The 4721-nt window shown below is 35.9% G+C and overlaps 1 non-coding gene across 1 annotated transcript; it reads left to right on the forward strand.

Moving 5' to 3' along the window:
- Window positions 1-229: 229 nt before the first annotated feature.
- On the forward strand, window positions 230-333 carry LOC122305891. The gene has a single exon (XR_006241322.1). It is a non-coding gene; the product is annotated as a small nucleolar RNA R71 (small nucleolar RNA).
- The last annotated feature ends 4388 nt before the right edge of the window (window positions 334-4721 follow it).

Consider the following 4721-nt stretch of genomic DNA (forward strand, 5'->3'; position numbering starts at 1 on the left):
AAGAACATACATACCTTCTTGAGACATGGCACTGAGTTTGGGCTTATTTGACCGATCAGAACGATCTGTGTTATCCCAAGATTGGGCATTTTCAGCTAACTGGTCAAAATAGTCCCAAGCGTCATCAGGATCTTTATTTAGAAAATCACCATTACACATCATTTCTACAAACTGACGCATTTGAGATGTTAAACCTTCATAGAAGAAACTAATGGTGCGTCAAGTTTCATAGCCATGATGTGGGCAAGTTAGCAACAATTCTTTAAAACGTTCCCAACACTGAAAAAATGTTTCATTTTCCTTTTGAGAAAAATTCATAATATTTCTGCGAAGAGTGTTGGTCCTATGAGTAGGAAAAAACTTTTTTAGAAATTCCCTTTGCATTTCTTGCCATGTGCCCATAGATCTTGGTCTCAAGGAGTTTAACCAATTCTTAGCTTTTTCTTTCAAAGAGAATGGAAACAACTTTAATCTAACAACATCATCATTGATAGTTTGGTTTTGTAAAGTTGCACAAACTTCTTCAAATTCTTTTAAATGCAAATAAGGACTTTCTGAATCCAAGCCATGAAACTTGGGAAGTAATTGGATTACTCCCGGTTTTAAATCAAAATTTCCCATATTCGTAGGAAAAATCATACAAGATGGAGTACTTGTCCTTGTAGGCTGCAAATATTCACGCAAAGTTCTCATTTGCGGATTATTTTGTGCCTCTTCATTTTCTAGTTCGTCATGAACACTACGATTGTCAGCCATGGTATGAGAATTTTCAGAATCACCTGACAAAGTATTAATCAATTCTTTTAAAATAATTTCCTCTCTTCTCAATCTACTCGTTTGATCACGTTGCCACGAGATCATTCATCATAGAGGATCAAGCACATTCAAATATTAAAAATAAACAAAATAAACAAAATGCAAAACAAGCAAGAAAGTAAATTTTTTTTTTTATCTATTTATTTATATATATATATTTTTTTTGAATGAGATTACCAAATGGTATGAAGATGGAAGCAATGTTACATGCTCTCTTTTCTGGAAAACAAATCGTACCTGCAAAAAGGATATGAAAAACAATTAGCAAAAGATTACTAAATTTTTTTTCTTTTCTAAAAAAAAAACAATTATCACACGTTGCAATCCCCGACAACGGCGCCAAAAACTTGTTGCGTCTAAACTCTGACTCAAATTAATGAACCAAAAATTTAGTGCAGTTTTACCTGCAAGTATACAGGTGTTGTAGTATCTTACAGGATCGAATCCACAGGGATTGACTTTTGTGATAAAGAAAATAAATTCAGATAATGAAACGAAATTACTAAAAAACGTACAATCAAATATAAAGATATGGAGAAAGACTAAGGTTTCAAGGATCCGTCTAATAATTTATGATATTGTTTCCGATTGATTTACTTCAATTAAACTAGAATAATGATTCCGTTTGATTGGAAGATTTAGCATTTAAGATCAAGAAAAATAGTTGCTTATGATTGAGCGTGAACGATTGATGATTAAAATATTTACAAATCTATTTGAATACCACAGGGATTCCTCAAGCATTCACTGTATTCGGAAATCACAATGAATCAAGACGAGTATATAGATAATCAAAATATCCAATAATAAAATCTTTCAATCGATCAAGCTCGTAAAATAAATTTTACATGGATCCGAAAATAATATTTAAATCATTAAACTTTACCTCTCACCTTAGTATGAAAATTTAGCAAATCATATTTATTATAAGTGCTATAGAAACATTGTTCAGGATAAAATTAAAATAAAATACAATGAAACCACATAATAACATAAAACTGAAAAGAAAAGAAAATAAAATAAAAGTTAAAACTCCCTCTCGGTTTGGTGTCCTAGCTGCCTTTTCCATTGCATATTCTGTCCAGCAAGTAGCTCACATCCAACTGTCGATAACTCCAATTTATATGTATGTTCACGTCAAACTAGCTCCTTCTAATGCAGCGTTCTCCAGCTCCTACTGAAAATTTATCAATTTCTTCCAGCCGACTCCCTCTCTTCAATTCTCTCAACTCCCCACCTATCCCTTTCACTCTACACCTTCTTCTCTCCAATTCACCTCCCCCTCACCTACGTCCAGCAACATATATATATATATATATATAAATATAAAGCTGCTTCTAGTCGTCCAAAGTCCAAACCCCCTCCTCCAATCACCACCGATTTTCCACTCTTCACTCCCCTTTAATCACGGCACCTCTCTTTCTTTACACACCAACCTCTACATTACTCTGCTGCCCAAAAGAAAACCCTGAAAATCTGCTGCTAGCCGAATCAAAAAGAAAGAAGAAAAACTCAAACTATCCAGCTCTTGCTGCCAAACCGAAAGCAAGCAGAAAAAATGAAAGATAAAAGTCAAGAAAAACAGCTGCTTGCCCCCTTGCTTTTCTTCCAAACCGAAAACTCCCAGTTGAAAAGTAAAGGCAGCCCATGTGATTTCTTGTTGTCCGGCTTTTCTGCATTGGTGTGCTGTCCATGTGAGTTTGGTCCGTATGTTTGCATTTTTCTGCATGTCTGCATGTGTTGGTCTGCTGCATGGTTGAATTTTCTGCATGTGTAATGTTGTGGTCCGAATGATCTTCTGCTGAATATTTGAATGTGTGAGCTGGTCCACATTTTCTGCATATTGATTGCTGTCTGTTTTTTCTGTTCTGCATGTGCATGTGCTGGTTTGTAGGTCCACGTTTTCTGCATGTGTTTTTCTGCATCTGTTTTTCTGCATCTGTTTTTCTGCATGTTGGTCTGAATAGTCTGCTGTTGGCATGTGATTTTTTTTTCAGCGTGATTGTCTGCTGCTTTGAAGGATTTTTCTACTGCTGTACATGTTCTGCTGGTGCTGTCCATGTGGTCCGAATGGTGCTCTGCTGTCTTGGTGTAGTAGCTGCTGCACATGTGTGATTTATTGCATGTGAGATGTCCAGGTGGGTTTCCTTTCTTTTGCTGTAGTGGCTACTGTCCGAGTACTTTCTGTTCTGCATGTGTGCCGATTTATTTGAGTGAGTTTGTTTGCTTTTAGCATGTGTGAGTTTGTGTTGCATTTATGTGAGGTGCTTGTCTTGTTTCATGTAAAACAATTACATTATAAATCTTTTTAAGCACCAAAATACTAGAATTTATCAATTGAATCAAGTAATGTGATCCATTGCATAATTAAGTACTTAAATCATTTTTTATTAAACAATTTGTTCGCTTAAGTAACTTTAATCATGCAATTTTAGCGCTTCATCACACCCCCCAACTAGCTTATTGCTAGACTCTAGCAAACAAAGCGAATGAATTCATGCAAAGGTGAGATTTCCAACTACAATTTCAAAAGAAGTTAGCGAATCACATGCTATGAAATAGATTTGTTGAGTTTAAGAACACTGGAGATAGATTAATTTGAATTTTGTATCAACTAAGAGATTTATACACAATTTAGTTAATCAACCAAGGGAATTACATGTAACAAAGCTTGCTTTCTTTCAAGTGCATGGAAATGGGGTTAGAATTCCAAGATCGACTACCAAGAGACATTAACAGTTTCAATCACAACAACCAATCTGAGAAAACCACATGGTCTTACTCTAATTCAAAACCATTGTAGTGGCGGCTTTCACGCTATTACACTTTGAAAGGCGCCTACTTTTTTCTTTTTTTGTAAGAACCCCGGTAATAGGCAGCCTTTTCCACTACACAAACGTAATTTTTTTTTTTTGTTTTTTATGTTTTTAGATTTCCTAGTGGGGGAAACGAACCTATGAATGTGCGCCTATCCACACTTTCACAAGTCAGCCCTTACCACTAGTCTACCTAAAGGATTTATTATTATTATTTTTTTTTTAATTTTTTGTATTTTTTTTTTTTTTTTGGATCCCTGGCTTGTCCCTTTTCTCATTTAATTCATTTCAGATCTCTTCCTAAGCCATTAGGATATTGTTCATTAGAGTCTCAAACAATTGAAGTGTAAATCAACCAACAATGACTCAATGTAGTCTTTCTAGGCCTTCCGGGTATGTGTTGTGTGTGTTTTAGCAAAACTTTTAACATTTTTCCCTTGGTTTAACAACTAAATAAAATGGATAAGTCCCTCTTTTGACATATACTCATATTTGCACTACATTCCACATGTTCCATGACCTCAACAAATCATTTTTTTTTAACACATTTTTAACAGAATTTTAACACATTTTTTTTTTTTTGAAAGGATCAACTGCATTTCATTAGAGTAAATGCTGGATACATGGAGGGTAATCCTCCAGAAGGATACAGTCCTCTGAACAAATCAGAGCAAACTTTGCTAGAGTATGGGCAATTACATTCAACTCTCTAGGAACATGATGAATTGACCACTCTTGGAACCTTGACAACAAGGACTTGACATCTCTAACTACCATACCAACAGCACTCCAGTTTTCTTCCACGTCTTGGACAGCCTGAACCACATTGAGAGCATCACCTTCTAAGACAATGTGAGTTAAACCCAGTTCAGCACACAATGTGGTGGCTCTTAGTGCTGCTGCCGCCTCCCCAAGCAAAGGATCAGGGGTTATAGTAATGGAAGAACAGAGAGAGGCCGTGACCAAACCTTCTGAGTCTCTTACAATCACCCCAATTCCAACCTTGGAACTACCTTTATCAATGGCTGCATCCCAATTGGCTTTGAAGAAAGCTGGTCGAGGAGCAGACCAATTGGATCCAGAAGCCAC

The sequence above is a fragment of the Carya illinoinensis genome, chromosome 3 (assembly GCF_018687715.1).
Source record: "Carya illinoinensis cultivar Pawnee chromosome 3, C.illinoinensisPawnee_v1, whole genome shotgun sequence".
Taxonomy (NCBI): Eukaryota; Viridiplantae; Streptophyta; class Magnoliopsida; order Fagales; family Juglandaceae; genus Carya; species Carya illinoinensis.